Source organism: Coturnix japonica, chromosome 14, assembly GCF_054131305.1.
Source record: "Coturnix japonica strain WE chromosome 14, WE-NBRP24, whole genome shotgun sequence".
Lineage (NCBI taxonomy): Eukaryota > Metazoa > Chordata > Aves > Galliformes > Phasianidae > Coturnix > Coturnix japonica.
The window spans coordinates 18,787,700-18,804,827 of NC_140676.1; the positions used below are offsets into that span (position 1 = coordinate 18,787,700).

Here is a 17,128-nt window from a genome sequence, read left to right on the forward strand (position 1 = left end):
CTCCAAAGAAGAATCCGTTCCATTGCCCAGCCAGCTCAGAGAGATGGAAAGCATGGCGGAGAACGGAGGGAATATTCACTTGAGACAGAGAGAGATTAGATCAGACAGACTGGTCTTGATGCCTTTGACCAGAGAAGACAGATCTCCCCCGGTAGTTCTCAGCATCACCCGCACGTGGGTGTCCTGGGAAAGAAATCAAACGGCACTGTGGCTCTGAGGAGGAGAGGGAATGCTTTAATGTCCCCTGGCAGCTGGAACTGAAGTGCTGGGGGAGGAAGATGGCCCCTTTGGGAGCAGGAGAAGCTGCACAGGAATCCTCACTTGTGGGCATGTAAAGGTCTTCAGAGAGAGCCCCGCGTTAGTTGTGGTGTCCAGTACATCAGCCTCTTGTCAGGTGAATGAGTTCCTATTTGGTGGGCACATGCCTCTTACTTCACAAAAGCGGCCAATAGGTAAACGCATCAGCAGGGGAAATGGAAGGAATAGAGTGCATTTAGGGCCAGGACTTAGATGAAAACACCCATGTAGTGGGTGAGATCAACAAAGGGTGACGTATCCCACCTAGAAACCTCATCTAGATGGGCCTGCAATACACAGTGGGCTGGAGTAGATCATCACCAAAAGGCCCTTTCCACTCCAGCGTGAGTAACTCCAGCTCTGCACCAGCCATGAAAAGGAAAGGCTTTGGATGGCAGCAGGACCAGAATGTGTACAATGCTCTTTGTTTCAGGAACAGCACACAGAACTTTGAAATGACCTTGATGAGGAAAGCAGGGCAGTGGGAGGAACGAGTCCAGAAGCTCTGCACTCCACAGCTACGTGACTAGTGTGTGACTGCACTTCAGGGTTTTCCCCAGCTCTTCCGCATCAAAGGGACTGATAGGTGCACTGGGTGGCTGATCCCATGTGCCTTTGTACTTTGAAATGCGTGGAATGGGATGTTGCATCCCTGACCCACAACAAAGAGCCTTCAGGGTTTGGCTCCTTGTCCTCTTCCCTTCTCAAAAGCAGGCCATTCAGGCCTCTGGACAGTGGGATCAGTGTGCTGAGCAAAACAGGTCAATTTGAGTGTGGGTCGGTTTGAAGGACGGACACCGGTATCCCTTTGATCTCACTTCTGTACCACGATTTGATGGCTTCCAACAGCCTCTACACCGTGCAGCCCAAGATCTCCCTTCCAAGTCTGGAATAAGCATTACTACTTGGTCAGTTTCACCAAGGAACATGGCTATGGACGTCTATCTCAGGAACCTCATGATATAAAAGAGTAAAGAGTCTTTAGGATATGGAACACTGCCCTCAGTTCCTCTACAGTAGAGTGCATCCAAGGCCTCAGGCCAAGGAAATGAATGTGCAGAGCAAAGCCGGCCAGAGTGAGTGTGAGTAAACCTCGGGGAAGGATCATAGGATCATATACCCATGCAATATCCCAATTTGGAAGTGACCCAAAAGTCAACAAGTCCAACTCCTAGCTCTGCACAGGACCGTGTATAAATCAGATCATACATCTGAGATTGAAATCCAAAATCGTGAGATGGTGTCTACTCTGCTAGACGTACCCTCTACGGGGTCACTCCTGTAAAAACACTAACCATTTACTGACAGGAGACAACTGCGGGCATCTGGTTGGTCACTCGCCTCCAGCTGTGCCTGAAACTTCATTACTCCACGTATACAGCCTTTATACATAACGGTGAGTGTGATGTGCATAGAAAAATTGTGTTTAATACTTCCAGAGGGAGGTTGGACTGGAAGAAGAAGCACAAGAGAGACAGTCTCTTCTCAGTGGTGCCCCTGTGAGGGGACAAAAAGCAATGCGCATCAGTGGGAATCCACGGAACACCACACACAGTATTCCTCATGTTCTGTGAAAATGGTCGAAGGTGGGAATGGGCTTTCCAGGGATGTTGAGGAGTCTGTCTCGTTGGAATAAACTACATACACCCAGACATGGCTCTGAACAGCCTCCTCTTCTCGACCATGCCGTGAGCAGGCCTTGCACTGCAGGGTCTGCATCTCATCTGCTGTGGGATACAGTGGCATACTGCTGGTTTCCCTCACAAGGGAGCAGCCATCAATCAGAAAGTAACAAAGAAGGGTCCGGGCCTGTGCTCACTAAGCTAGACAGGTGTGGGGGGACAATGCCGGGGGAAGACTATTGCATGGCTAAAAGCTCAGAGAAGGAAGGAGAGCAGGAAGGATGACTGGAATGCATGAAGAAGTTCACTTTCAGACCTAGGTGAATGTCAGCTGTGGGCAAAGCTGTGGGAGCCCAAAAGTAGAGGTCTCACTGAGATTTGAACTCAGATCGCTGGATTCAGAGTCCAGAGTGCTCACCTTTACACCATGAGACCAGCTGCATACTTGCTCTGTGCCTTCTCAGCAACGGAATGGACAGACAGGAGACTTTAGCAGAACGCTGAGCTTGCAGGAAGACACAGCACATCTTCTCATGGGTCCCACAGCATGCAATGGCTGCCTCTGTTGGCACTCAAGGGAACACTCTCCTGTGGTTAACTCTTATCCCTGGAGGCCAATCAGGAAGGCCTACCACTCTCACGCCTCTGAATTCTTTCCTGTGCCTTGGCTACTGACACATCTGCATGCTGATCCCTGACCTCATTCCACTGCTGCATAATATGCTGGAATTCAGAAGAATGAAAGAAAGGTCTCGCACCAAAGGAACATACACCTGTATCCAGGTGATCACAGTTCTCTGATGTCTGTTTTCATCAGGCTTCACTTCTCCAGCTTTTTCATAGAATCATAGAATTACCCAGGTTGGAAAAGACCTTGAAGATCATCAAGTCCAACCACAGCCTAACCATAGGACCCTAACTCTAACAACTCTCCGCTAAATCATATCTCTGAGGACCACATCCAAACGGCTCTTAAACACATCCACAGTCACAGCTGGTGACTCAACCACCTCCCTGTGGAGCTTAGTCCAGTGTTTAAGTACCCTTTCTGTAAAGAAGTGTTTCCTAACGTCCAACTTAAACTTACCTTGGCACAACTTGAGGCCATTTCCCCTCGTCCTGTGTTTTGGCTAAGCTTATCTCTGTATGCCTTATGGGTCGGAGGACTTGTCCCTTCTAAAATTTCATCATGTTGTTTCCTTGGGAGAGAAACCAGGCAGCCCTATTGCTATTCGACTGAATAGCAGGATGTCCCTGGGCTGCTGGAATTATTATCCTATCCTGGTTTTTCATTTGGGCCACACAAGGTTTGTGACCGGGAGATTAAAAAAATACCAAGAAAGGACATCGCTTCCCTTGGGTAGGTGTTGAAGTGATCAGGAGCATAGGTGGTGCTCTCCTCATTCCTTCCATGGGAGTCTGGGATGTGGACAGAAGGAGAAGAGCTAGTCAGTTGAATGACTGGTTGTGTGAGTAGTGTCATGCCTAAGGTAATGGCGTTGTGGTGGAGTGATGCCTCTGATGGAAAAAGGGAAGGCAACTGATGTCATCTACACGGATTTCTGCAAAGTCTTTGTCATGGTCCCCCACCACATCCTTATCTCTAAATTGGAGAGATACGGATTTGAGGGGTGGACTACGCAGTGGATAGGGCAGTGTTTGGACAGAGTGTTGTGTTGAAGGACCTGGGTGCCCTGGTGGATGAAAATATGTTCATGAGCCATAAGTGTGCTCTTGCAGCTCAGAAGACCAGTTGTATCCTGGGCTCCATCAGATGAGGTGGCCAGCCAGGACAGGGAGGTGACTATCCCGCTCTACTCTGCCCTTGCGTGTCCCAATCTGGAGTACTGCATCCAGGTCTGGGGCCCACATTACAGGAGCTGTTGGAGAGTCCAGAGAAGGGCCACGAAGAGAATCCAAGGTCTAGAGCACCTCCCCTATGGAGACAGTCAGATGGAGCTGGACTTGTTCAACCTGGAGAAGAGAAGGCTGAGAGGGGACCTCATTGCAGCCTTCCAGTATTTAAAAGGAGATTATAGACAGGAGGGGAATCAACTTTTTACTCAGCTAGGTAGTGACAGGACACAGGGAAATGGCTTTAAGCTCAAGGAGGGAAGGTTTAGATTAGATTTCTGGCAAAAGTTCTTCACAGAGGGTGTGGTGATGTGCTCAGGCAAGGCTGCCCAGAGAGGCTGTGGAAGTCCCATCTCTGGAGGCGTTCAAGACAAGGTTGGATAGAGCCCTGGGCAATGTGGTCTTGACATGCGGAATCAGACTCTATAACCGGAATTAGGTTATAAAGCAGGTTCGTGTTTATTCAGCGCTGGGCACATGGGGGATCACTCCTCCTATCGTGCACATCAATGGACAGAAGCGTTAGAAAGTTATAGAGCAAGCGTATACATATTCCTCAAATTTCCACGAAATCATTAACATATTCATTGTTTTTCCGGGAACTCATTTACATGCTGTCACTCCTACTGACGCATGCGCAGTCCGTAGTATGGGTCTCGCTCTGGAGGTTGTTGGGATGAAGTCAGAAGTCTTCCTCAGGTTGCTTTGACCCAGCTCCTCTACTCCATCAGTCAAAACCAGTTTCTTTGGCTACCTTTTCCTTATGTATACCCTACCGTATTGTCTTAACTATAGACCCAGCTGTATTGTAACTATAGCAATGTCGACATGCCCCACTGGTCCTTTTCTTCTGACATTCCCCAAAGGCTAGGATACTTAATCTTCATGAAAGGCCCCTATTTACCTGATTCCTGCTTTCAATCTAGCACCAGATCTGAAGGCTGGTGTCCCTGCCAGTGGCAGGGGGTTGGATTATCCTCAGGGTCCCTTCCAACCCAAGCTATTCTATGACTCTGTGATTCTATGAAGTATGGCTTGAGTTGTCAGACATTGAGGTGGATTGAAAACTGCCTGAATGGTTCGCCACCTGAGTGTGAGTTATCGGTAGCTCAAAATCTAGTTGGAGGCCAGTCACTGGTGATTTATCTCAGGATTCAACTGTGGGTCCCATCCTCTTTAACGTCGTTGCTGATGATCTGGATGATGGGGTAGGGTATAAAAATCTCATCAGGTTTTCAGCTGAAGCAAAACTGGGAGAAACAGATGATATAGCATACAAAGAGAGCAGTTGTGCGGCCGTGGTTTTATGATTTTTCTTATTGGTATTTTCTTATCTGCGTCAGAACAGCATGTAAAGCACTGGGAGTTAAAGAGTTAATGCCCCACTTCCGGGGATCACAGATTTTCTGAATACCTCGCTCTTGGAAGAGAAGAACTACATACCCCAGAGGACTTTGCATTCAGAGGGAAAAATAAAGCTCCTGTCAAGTCACGACACTTCTCACTACTTGGCAGTGTGTGGGTTGCTCCCCAGTCGTTTTGCCTTCAGTTCAGAGCAAGGCCTTTGGTTTCAGACACTCTCTCTCTCATTATATTTGATTGATTAGCCTCAACTCCAATTATATATTGTATGGTGTTGTGTTATCTTGCATTCCAATATCATTTAGTGAATTAACTTCCATCCTCAGATTGTTGCCACTGTTCTGGTTTTAGGCCCATCTCCATACCCTTTCTCCGTTTTCCCCTCCCCCTTTCCTTGTGCATGGCTTTGTGTGTGATCAAAGAGATACCATCATCCTTCCCTGAGACTGACCCACAGTCAAAGTGACCTGCATTACTCCGCACATTTATCCCCACTGGCCAGAGGCCTGAATGGGCTGCTTTTGCGGAGAGTAAGAGGGCAGGCAGCCAAACCCTGAAGGCTCTTTGCTGTGGGCCAGGGATGCACCTATCAGTCATCTTCTTGTGAAAGTCTTGGGAAAAACCCTGAACTGCAAGCACACATGTTACTCAAAACTGGGGTAAACAGAACTCTGGAGTCATTACTCCTGAAGTCCTGACCATAACTGGACTCCCTTAATTTCTCCTGATGACTGGTTCAGCTACTGTCTACTTTTGTGAGGTAAGTGGCACATGCCCACCAAATAGGAACACTTCCACCTGAGAAGGGGCTGATGTGTTGGACACCACAACTAACTTGGGGCTCTGTCTGATGACTTTCCTGCGCTTGCTAGTGAGGGTACCAACAGTGGTGCTGAGCAGCTCCTAGGGTTGTGTAGTTATCACCACAGATGGAGGAGATGGAGACAGCAGAATTGGGAATGAATCCTTCCTCCTCCCTACATCCGGGACTGACTTGTGGAATCAAACTCCATAACCACAAATAAGTTATGAAGCAAGTATGTTTAATGAGTGAAGTGCATACACCCCGGTGCAAGGTGGACAGCTCCACCTCACTTGCACATTGTTAGAAGAAAGCCTGCTACAGATTTAGGCTGAACTAATACATAATCAGTAGTTGGCAGGAATTTGGATATGTGTTCATTACATTCCTGAGACCCCATTTGCATGCAGTCCCTCCCCCCTTGCGCGTGCTTAGTGAGTCATGGGGCTGGTTGTGGGATGAAGGCTCATCGTCTTCCTCGCTGTAAACTTTCAACCCTGCGGGAGGGGCACCCCCCAGACTGGTTCTTGCTAGTGCTGTGGACATCTAATCACCCCACTGTTCTCGGACTGTTCCACCCTTTTCTTTATGGCCATCATCCCCCTTGTTATTCCAGACCCAGTGTCTGCAATCCCCATTCTTCTAACGACTTCTACATAAACTATCTTTTCACTACCCCTGTCCCAGTTTCTGTGAAGTCCCTTTCTCTCCCTTACTGTGGGGCCCTTCTATCATCCTTCAGTTCCCCCCCTTTTTTCAATCTAGCAGGACTTCCACCTGCTAGATTATTTTATTCTTTCTTGATGTGCCCTGAAATAAGCCAGACTCTCCACCTTTTGTCTTAGCCCATGCCTCTCCCATACCTCGTATTCCCTTTTGGTATCCTGGCACAGACGCAAAGAGCATCTCCTTACTACATAAGTAGAGCGCACCAAGAGTAGCAAAGGTGACTAAGAAAAGCTGTTTTAGCCATCCTAAATTTGGCAACTAGTAAGTTTATCCCATAGTCCAGAGAAAGCCACTCCCCAGTCGGTGTTATCCCTGCCCACTCCGTGTTGCAATACAACTTTGGATAAAGAGGATACCTCCTCTTGGACTGCCCATAGGGCGTCTGCTGTAGAATTCTCAATTGTTTCCAAAGTTGCATAAATGTTCACTATAGTCCTTTCCAGCTGTACTACTTTTAAGACTGGGATAAGGGCTCTCACGAATCCATGGCACTCTGTATTATACCTTACCAGTGGGTTATTTACCCTTTTAACCCTCCTTGGATTTTGATCCTGGCTCCACATAGTTCTCACTATACCTGGTGGGAGTTTGACCTCTCCCATCTCCCCACAGCCACCAAAAACCCTTACCCAAATAACATTTGCTGATTGTATTGCTTCCAGTATGATACTCATGCCCACTAATGAGAATGCTATTACTTTCCTTAATAGTGGCCACTATTAAATATGGCACCTGCCCCTAAGTAAATGGACTCCCTTTGACTGCTTTTATGTTTGTACTGAGCAGATGAATTTAGTGACAGGATCCCAGATCACGGTACTTCCGTCCCTGCCTTTGGTAACTGTGTACAGACCCAGCAATCAGAGAAGTATAAAGTTTTAGAAAAGCTACTAATTACATTGTAAAGCAAATTAGTAACTGACTCATCTTTTCTTTAAAGTTTAACTTTCAGCGGTGCATTTTCCTTGACAGACCAAGTAGTTCCTCAGCATCTTGGAATAAACTCTTGCAAAAATACTTTAGTTACCTCACATGTCTTAATAGTTCTGCAAGGGAATGCCTCTGGCCACAATAAAAATGTACCAACATACAGAGGTACCCCCTTTTCTTGGGAGTTCTGTGAAATCAATTTGCTATTGTTACCCTGGAAGGTTCCCTTTCCCATTAGGTCCACTTGTGCCCTGCTCCTGGTTCTAGGATTGTAATTTGTAATGTTGGTTTGCCAAATCTTATCTTCCCCTATAGCCAATTTTCATAAAATACTAATGGGCATAAAAATGTGTCCATCAGGGCGTGCACCCACCTGTCAGCTTGCTCTCCTCCCTTCTAAATCATGAATTAGACTCCTGTTCTCTTCAGAATATTTTACAGGTTTTGACTTGGGTTCAGAGATTTTAAGTTTACCGTCTGGAATTGGAGCCTTCTTCAACTGCCTGTTGAACGCTCCCACTGGTGCTGCTCTCCATCCATCTCAGACCTGTGCTCCCTGTGCATGCTTGTGTGAAAGTTTGTGGTGTCAGCTTGGCTAGCACAAGCCCCTTTCCCCCTGAACAACCGGCCTTCCCAGGTAGAGCTGAGTGCCGTGCTGCGCTGCAAGTGCTGCTCCACAGCATTTGGGGAGTGCTGCTGGGCAAGGAAGGGACAAATGAGAGCGGGACGGAGCAGACGGAAGGGGACAGCCCCAGCCACAATGAATGATTGCCGCTACCCTCCAGCTCTCAGCGAGCAGCTAGGACAGGCCTCAGCAGGGAGCCGGAGAAAACTCCTGGTGCTGCAGCAGTGCCCGCCCTACCCAGCTCTGTTGGGGGTGAGGGCTCCCAGGGCAGCCCCGGTTTACCTGCCATGGGTGGGGACCAGGCTCAGCTGCTGGCAGCAGGCCAAGGAAGGTGTGGGGAAGGCTGAGCTGGTAGAGCCTGTTTGGGGAGAACAAGAGCTAGCTGAGACCTGCTGAGACCTGCATGTTTTGGCATCTGCCTGTAGCTTCCCTGGGCCATCCACACACCCTGTCTTCACACATGAGCCAGGCACATAAGACAAATGAAAAACAAGACACTTTTAGTAGGATGTGCATGGGACATGGCCTGAATGTACCTGCCTTCTTCAAGGTCTCTAGCCCGGGGCTGAGCATTTGTGCATCTCCTTCTGCTGCTCTGTTCTCTTCAGTAGCACTACTCCAGGGGACAAACCATGTACCAGCACGGGTATACCACACATCCTCTTAGTCCTCACTCTCTCATCAGGTACCCTCCAGGTATCCCTTTTCCTTTTCTCACTTCACCCAATACAGCCAGGTACCACATTCTCCACAGGAGCTTTACTGCTTAGGCTGGTAGACACGGGACTTCAGTAAGGCACTGAAGAGCCCCCTCCTCCTTTCCAGCACGCCTTTAAGTACCTTGGGCAGTATAGAATAGTCACCAGATACCACTAACTCCACCACATGTCATTTTGCTCATCTTCTCCAGAGGAGAATAGAGGATGGACACAACCTCCATCACTCTGTGTGCAAGGTCTGGGAACAGGTCAGCCAACAAAGCCCTATCAGGGAAGATCCATGGGGACCCACTGCTGTCAGATGTCCTCCTCTAAGCATTAACAATGAGGATCACCTGTTCACAAGCTGGTGCTTTCTGCAACCCACAGTGAAACTACACTAAAAAAGGGCTCAAGGGTTTTCATGGTTTTATGATTTTTGGATACTGGTATTCCACATCAGAACATCATGTAGTGTGCTGGGAGTTAAAGTGTCAGTGCTCCAGTTCCTGGTATTTGTCCCAGAAGAGAAGAACTACATACCACAGGGGCTTTGCAGTCGGAGAGGTCCTGGCAAGGTCACCTGATGTCTCTTTTTTCCTTCAGCTCTCCTCGCTGCTGCTCATCCCGACCGCATTCACCACCTCAGCACTACTGTAAGGCCTACAGCTTTCAGATACTTTCTCTCATTATATTTGATTTAATAGCTTCAGTTCTAATTACATTGTATTATAGTGTGCTACCTTGCATTCTGATACCATATTTAGTAAATTAGTTTGTTTCTAAACAGGTTGTTGTTGCTGGTTTTAATTGTTTTGGGGTCCCCTGTTTCCATTTTCTGCAGGCACAGATTTTGCAAAATCCCTCTGCCCTCCTTGTCATGGAGCTGGGTCAAATCAGCCCGTAAACCGTTGACAAGGGTTGAGACAAAAGCAAGAAGATCCATTTACTTAGATCCATCCATCAGCATTTACCCTTATGAGGAGAACAGACTCAGATTAATGTAGTCTGTTGCCTACAATTAAAAGAAGACTAACGCATCCAGAAATGAAAGGAAACAGAAAACACCACCCCTCTTTTCCCACCTACCCTTTTCTTTATCATCCCACAGTGCAATGCAGAGGAATGGGGCATGTGGAGGTAAGTTCTGTCTGCGATTGTTCAAGAATTGCTACAGGATGTCTCCATACAGCAAGGTACACTCGTTTAGGAAATGAGTGCAGCAGAATGTGTGCCCCATGGGTGGCAGCAACTGCCAGGTCAAATGCTCATCCATGGGGTTCTTTCCCCAAGGGCTGCAGTTTTGCCCAGAATCTGCTCCTGTGAGGGCTCTGCACGGCCTGCAGTCTCCTTCAGTCCAGATCCATATGATCCACTGTCAACTCCTCCCTGGGCTGGAGAGTGCTAAACAAAGACTTAGCGGGCTGCTTGAAGACCATGAGAATTACACAAAAAAAGCACAAAGCAAGTATCCAAAGAAGTTTAGGAATCTTCCCACTTGCTTAATCAAACTGTGGTTTCAACAGGACCACTCTGAGCAGTGTGCCCTCACTCTGGATTAGCCATGCTTGTAACTCTTTCTTGGACTAGCAGTCGACCTCCTGAGATGCCCTGCACTCAGGCTCCTTCCACAAAGTTGCAGTTCTCAGAGATGGCACTGTTTGTCACCTGCCTCTGCAGCATGGGCTGCACACCAGCCTCTTTCCCACTGGCACTGGAGCTCAGTTATTCCTCTGCACCCCTTTGCCATTTCCCCTTCAGTCTCCAGGCTCTTCAAGACAGACAGTCTCCCATCAGCCATTCATGATGCAAATCACTCGCTCACTGGCCTGCTGGGACCAAAGCAGGACAGAAGGAAGCATTCAGGTTCCTTATACCACGTGGCACCATGTTGTATGCATGTATGGCCACTTGGCAACCATGTTGGCCAAAGTTTTGATGTTTCATTTCCTCTGGGCTCTGGAGTGCCACTAGAGAAACCTCACCTAGGCAATATTTCTATGCACAGCGGGTTGCAATGAATCATATCCAGAAGTGTTTTCCAGGCAGAAAACAGCCACTCAGGCTCTGCACAAGTCAAACAAGGAATGCTTTCGAAGGAAGCAGCACTGGACTTTCTAGTTCCAGGAAAAGTTCAAAGCCCTTTAGTTATGTCCCTGATGAGGAAAGCAAAACTTTGGGAGGCATGACTCGAGGAGCTCTGCTATTTCTGGCATGGGCAGGGCACCATTTCCACTGCTTTCCACAGCTGCGTGACTCATATGTGCCTGCAGTTCAGGGTTTTTCCCAACTCTTCCACATCATGATGACAGATAAGTGCTCTGGGAGGCTGATGCTATATTAGTTTGTACTTGAAATGCAAGATGTGGGCTGTTTCAGTGCTGACCCTCAAGAAATAATCTTCCATGTTTGGCACCCTGCCCTGAGCCTCTCCTAAAAAGGAGGCCATGCAGGACTTTGGTCAGTGAGATGAATATGCTGAGCAAAGCAGGAGAATGAGAGTATGGGTCTCTTTCAGGGAAGGATGTATATTACTTTGATCATGCTTACACACCAAGATTTGGTGATTCCAAACAGAAATTGATTCCCTCACTTTGGACTAGCCATGCCTGTAACTCCTCTGATCATCCCAGGGAATGCATGCTGAAACACACTCCACATGATCGTCACCTTTCCTCGCTTCTCCAGTCTGGCTTTCTTCCCCATTTCTGACACTGGCTCACATTTACTTCTCCTCAGTCATCAAGTAGTGTTAGTAGTGTTGTCGGGAAGAGGGGACACACACAGGCTTGGACTGGGGAGTGCTAAGCAGTTGTTCCCAGGCATTCCAGCTGCGAAACCTCACCTGGGTGAGCTTTCATCATTTACCAGGTTGGAGCAGATCATGTCCTGTCCAAGAGAAAACAAGTCACATAGGCATCTGCACTAATCACACAAAGGCAGTGCTTTCAATGGAAGCAGCAGATCTATCATCAAACCTAAATCTCCCCTCTTTTGGTTTAAATTTGGTTTAAAAAGGGCTTCTCTTTTCACCATCAGACTCAGCTTAAAGTCATCGGCACACCTGCCCAGGGCACACCCAATTCTATTGACTACGTTGCTGATCAAGATGTTGGGAGAGCATGAACATTAGCATGATGAGTATAGGAAACATACTTATTATCCTCAACACTGGTTACCGGGGGATTTCCTCTAGCTCCAAACAATGTTTCCATGCCATTGAGCTTGAAAACATCTATAGACACATGGGTCTTTTCTCTCATGTGGGACTGTTCAATCCTGATATTCTGACTGAACGCAGCATACTACGTCCTTCACGTCTCTGCATGGAGAGCATTTCAGAGATGACCTCTGCTGTATTTCACTCATCACTTTCAATGAAGCTGCTGGCAGTACGCATTTGGTTGGTAAAAGCGTGATGACATGCTCAACCAAGCACAGAGTGATTCTTCAGAGATGACAGGGAACATGTGACGTGCCTATAGACATTCCCTGTCAGCAACCTCTTGTGAGAGGAGCATCTCACTCCCAGTGCTACTTTTCCTTGTTATGAATCAGACTTTGTTGCCATTCCTTTTGCAGAAAACAAACCAAAAACCAAGCAATGTATTTTTTCGCAAGCATATGTTGAGTACTAGCAGTGCCTTTAAGGTCTTCATCCCTGCTGCAGTCCTGTAAATCTGGGCCTAACTTTTCCGTTTGGGATTAGTGCAACCTTAATGTTTTGATGGAACTTCCTTCACCATCTACAGCACATCTCTGATGATGCACAGGGAGAAACGTCTCGCAGGTTTAGCCAGAGAACTTACACCGAACGCACTTGAGAGCTAACCACTGGTGTCCATCACTGTACTCTGTCCAGGTGGAGGCTGGTGACGGGCAGTTTTCCCTAGGGGTCTGTGTTGAGACCGGTGTAGAAACATCTTTATCAGTGACACTGATGATGGGCTTAAGTGCAGCCATAGCAAGTTTGCCAATCACACCAAGCTGGGTGGTTTGGTTGGCACATTAAGATGATGTGAAGCCATCCTGAGGGAGCTCAGCAAACTGGAAAGGAGAGCCCGTGTGAACGACCTAAGATTCAACATAGCAAAGTGCAAGATTCTGCATCTGGGTTGGAGTAACACCAGATGTATATGCAGTCTGGGAGAAGACCTCCTTGAGAGAAGCAATGTGGAGAAGGATCTGGGGGGCTTAAAGATGAAAATGTGTACATGAACCAGAATTGTGCTCTTGCAGCTCTGAAGGCCATATGCTTCCTGGGCTCAACCAGATGAGCTGGCCAGCCAGGACACGGAGGTGATTGTCCCGCTCTACTCTGCCCTTGTGAGGTCTAATATGGAGTACTGCATCCAGGACTGGGGCCCCCAGTACAGGAGCTGTTGCAGAGTCCAGAGAAGGGTCAAGCAGATGATCCAAGCTCTGGAACACAACTCCTGTGGAGACAGTCAGATGGAGCGGGACTTGTTCAACCTGGAGAAGAGAAGGCTGAGAGGGAACCTCATTGCAGCCTTCCAGTATTTAAAAGGGAATAACCTCTGTTTTATAACTATTTTTTTTTTAAATAATCAGGAGGGGAATCAACTTTTTACTCAGCTAGACAGTGATAGGACATTGTGTTAAAGCTTAGAAGGTTCACGGGAGCTCGCCTTTCTGGTTTGTTGAGGTCCCTCAGGATGTCTTCATGTCCTCCTCTTGAGTGCAATCAAAGGCACCCATTGCATGCTGTGGGACCCATGAGAAGATGTGCTGTGTCTTTCTGCAAGCACAGCATTCCTCTAAAGTCTCCTGTCTGTCCATTCTGTTGCTGAGAAGGCACAGAGCAAGTATGCAGCTGGTCTCATGGTGTAAAGGTGAGCACTCTGGACTCTGAATCCAGCGATCTGAGTTCAAATCTCAGTGAGACCTCTACTTTTGGGCTCCCACAGCTTTGCCCACAGCTGACATTCACCTAGGTCTGAAAGTGAACTTCTTCATGCATTCCAGTCATCCTTCCTGCTCTCCTTCCTTCTCTGAGCTTTTAGAAATGTAACAGCCTTCCCCTGACATGGTCCCTCCACACCTGTCTAGCTCAGTGAACACAGGCCCGGACCCTTCTTTGTTGCCTTCTGATTGATGGCTGCTCCCTTGTGAGGGAAACCAGCAGTATGCCACTGTATCCCACAGCAGATGAGATGCAGACCCTGCAGTGCAAGGCCTGCTCACGGCATGGTCGAGAAGAGGAGGCTGTTCAGAGCCATGTCTGGGTGTATGTAGTTTATTCCAACGAGACAGACTCCTCAACATCCCTGGAAAGCCCATTCCCACCTTCGACCATCTTCACAGAACATGAGGAATACTATGTGTGGTGTTCCGTGGATTCCCACTGATGCGCATTGCTTTTTGTCCCCTCACAGGGGCACCACTGAGAAGAGACTGTCTCTCTCGTGCTTCTTCTTCCAGTCCAACCTCCCTCTGGAAGTATTAAACACAATTTTTCTATGCACATCACACTCACCGTTATGTATAAAGGCTGTATACGTGGAGTAATGAAGTTTCAGGCACAGCTGGAGGCGAGTGACCAACCAGATGCCCGCAGTTGTCTCCTGTCAGTAAATGGTTAGTGTTTTTACAGGAGTGACCCCGTAGAGGGTACGTCTAGCAGAGTAGACACCATCTCACGATTTTGGATTACAATCTCAGATGTATGATCTGATTTATACACGGTCCTGTGCAGAGCTAGGAGTTGGACTTGTTGACTTTTGGGTCACTTCCAAATTGGGATATTGCATGGGTATATGATCCTATGATCCTTCCCCGAGGTTTACTCACACTCACTCTGGCCGGCTTTGCTCTGCACATTCATTTCCCTGGCCTGAGGCCTTGGATGCACTCTACTGTAGAGGAACTGAGGGCAGTGTTCCATAACCTAAAGACTCTTTGCTCTTTTATATCAGGAGGTTCCTGAGATTGACGTCCATAGCCATGTTCCTTGGTGAAACTGACCAAGTAGTGGTGCTTCTTCCAGCCTGGGAAGGGAGCTTAAGCTGCACGGTGTAGAGGCTGTTGGAAGCCACCAAATCGTGGTACAGAAGTGAGATCTCACGCTGATCCCACTGTCCAGAAGCCTGAATGTCCTGCTTTTGAGAAGGGAAGAGGGCAAGGAGCCAAACCCTGAAGGCTCTTTGTTGTGGGCCAGGGATGCAACATCCCATTCCACATATTTCAAAGTACAAAGGCACATGGGATCAGCCACCCAGTGCACCTATCAGTCCCTTTGATGCGGAAGAGCTGGGGAAAACCCTGAAGTGCAGTCACACACTAGTCACGTAGCTGTGGAGTGCAGAGCTTCTGGACTCATTCCTCCCACAGCCCTGCTTTCCTCATCAAGGTCATTTCAAAGTTCTGTGTGCTGTTCCTGAAACAAAGAGCGTTTTACACATTCTGGTCCTGCTGCCATCCAAAGCCTTTCCTTTTCATGGCTGGTGCAGAGCTGGAGTTACTCACGCTGGAGTGGAAAGGGCCTTTGGAGATTTTCTACTCCAACCCACTGTGTGTTGCAGGCCCATCTAGATGAGGTTTCTAGGTGGGATACATCTCCTTTTGTTGATCTCAACCACTACATGGGTGTTTTCATCTAAGTCCTGGCCCTAAATGCACTCTACTCCTTCCATTTTTCCTGCTGATGCGTTTACCTATTGGCTGCTTTTGTGAAGTAAGAGGCATGTGCCCACCAAATAGGAACTCATTCACCTGAGAAGGGGCTGATGTACTCGACACCACAACTAACACGGGGCTCTCTCTGAAGACCTTTACATGCCCACAGGTGAGGATTCCTATGCAGCTTCTCCTGCTCCCAAAGGGGCCATCTTCCTCCCCCAGCACTTCAGTTCCAGCTGCCAGGGGACATTAAAGCATTCCCTCTCCTCCTCAGAGCCACAGTGCCGTTTGATTTCTTTCCCAGGACACCCACGTGCGGGTGATGCTGAGAACTACCGGGGGAGATCTGTCTTCTCTGGTCAAAGGCATCAAGACCAGTCTGTCTGATCTAATCTCTCTCTGTCTCAAGTGAATATTCCCTCCGTTCTCCGCTATGCTTTCCATCTCTCTGAGCTGGCTGGGCAATGGAACAGATTCTTCTTTGGAGAGGATGTTGATGTGTATCATGCAGAGCACAGTGTTATTTCCTGAGAGGTAGTGTTGCAGACACAGTGGCAACAGAAAATACAAGACGATGTCACTCACTGTCATGGCATAGGGACTTTCTCCCTCCTCTGTTTCCAAAGATAAGAGGGAATCTGCATTTAGTAGCTGCATGCGTGAGTAATGGAGGCAGGAGGAAAACAAGTCAAACAGTCTCCAGTTATGCCACACAAAGTTTTTAATGTGAAGAAACAAAACGTCACAATACAGACAAGAAGGAAATTGCTTACAGTCTTCAGAGAGGTAAAGGGAACGATCCGTCCATATATCCGTCCAAGTTTTTAATGAGACGAAACAAATCATTGCAATACAGATGGGAAGAAAATTTATTACAGTCTTCAGAGGGATACAGGCAATGATCCATCCATATAAGGCTTTTGCTTCTTCCTTCCATTCACCCTCCCTGTGCAGGTACTAAAAACACAGACGGGACGCTCGCTGAGCTACTGTCCTTAATGCAAGCAGCTCCCTGCTCTTCCTGCCTCTCCTGATAGAATACATCACAGAAGCACAATGTGGTTGAGACTGGGAGGGACCACAGCAGGACATGTTATCTTTCTCTTGCCTGCGGATGTACTCGCTGCCATGGGAGAGGGCAGGTTCTCCCTCTACTGTTTCCCGTGATAACAGGTATGCTGAGGGCAGTGCACACTGCTTTACTTATCAGTGCAGGTGAACAGTGGCATCAGGAAGAAAAGAAATGACAAGACCCAAGCAGTGCTGCACAAAGTCTTTATTGAGAAGGAAAAAACAAAGTGGCTCAGTACAGATGGTAAGAATATTGTTTGCAGTCTTCAGAGAGGTAGAAGCAACGATCCATCCATATCCGGGATGTGTTCTTCAAATGGGACAATCCATCGGCTTCAGCAGTTAAAAGTGCAGCGTGGGCGAGGCAGACACAGCCCTGAGCCCCCCAGACCAAGGGAGCCCCCAGAAGAGATGGGAACGCCTACGGTGCTGAGGGAACTGCCAACTGCAGCTGACAGAGAGGATCCCACGGCTGTGCTCTGAGGGAAGGAGGTGAGGA

The 17,128-nt window shown here is 48.0% G+C and overlaps 2 non-coding genes across 2 annotated transcripts; one reads left to right on the forward strand and one right to left on the reverse strand.

Moving 5' to 3' along the window:
• Nucleotides 1-2,282: 2,282 nt before the first annotated feature.
• TRNAQ-CUG (transfer RNA glutamine (anticodon CUG)) lies at nucleotides 2,283-2,354 on the reverse strand. Its single transcript has one exon. It is a non-coding gene; the product is annotated as a tRNA-Gln (tRNA).
• Nucleotides 2,355-13,755: 11,401 nt separating this feature from the next.
• On the forward strand, nucleotides 13,756-13,827 carry TRNAQ-CUG (transfer RNA glutamine (anticodon CUG)). Its single transcript has one exon. It is a non-coding gene; the product is annotated as a tRNA-Gln (tRNA).
• Nucleotides 13,828-17,128: the final 3,301 nt, after the last annotated feature.